The sequence below is a fragment of the Carlito syrichta genome, unplaced genomic scaffold (assembly GCF_000164805.1).
Source record: "Carlito syrichta isolate Samal-C Ts95f unplaced genomic scaffold, Tarsius_syrichta-2.0.1 Scaffold301632, whole genome shotgun sequence".
NCBI classification, from domain to species: Eukaryota; Metazoa; Chordata; class Mammalia; order Primates; family Tarsiidae; genus Carlito; species Carlito syrichta.
Window position 1 is genome coordinate 331,948 of NW_007245728.1, and position 492 is coordinate 332,439.

General features: G+C 43.1%; 1 pseudogene; it reads left to right on the forward strand.

The window, feature by feature from the left end:
* The window catches only part of LOC110595392, a 7,098-nt pseudogene that overhangs the window by 3,415 nt on the left and 3,191 nt on the right, over window positions 1-492 (forward strand).

Consider the following 492-nt stretch of genomic DNA (forward strand, 5'->3'; position numbering starts at 1 on the left):
AGCCTTCCAAGTAGCTGGAACTACAGGTGCGCGCCACCACACCCGGCTAATTTTTTGATTTATTGTAGAGATGAGGTCTCACCAAGTTGCCCAGGCAAGTCTCAAGCCTATGGGCTCAGGCAATCCTCTCACCTCAGCCTCCCAAAGTGCTGGGATTATAAGCAGGAGCCACTGTGCCCGGCCTGTAAATTCTTTATTAAGGACTGATTTATAGGGAGCAGCAGAGATTTTGCTGAAGTACCTGCATTTGTGTGATCTATGATAACAAAAACTATATGGGAAGGGGGACTATTTTTTTCTTCAGATTCTTTTAAAAGGAGTCTCCCAAGTGAAGATGCTTCAGCAGTGGAAGACTTATAAGTAAGAAGAGAAAGCACATGTGTAGGCCTTACAAATCAAGTAAAGGATAAGAAAGAAGTTTTTTTGTTGTTGTTTTTGTTTTTTTTTTGAGTTGGAGTCTCATTCGGTCGCCCAGACTGGAGTGCAGTGACA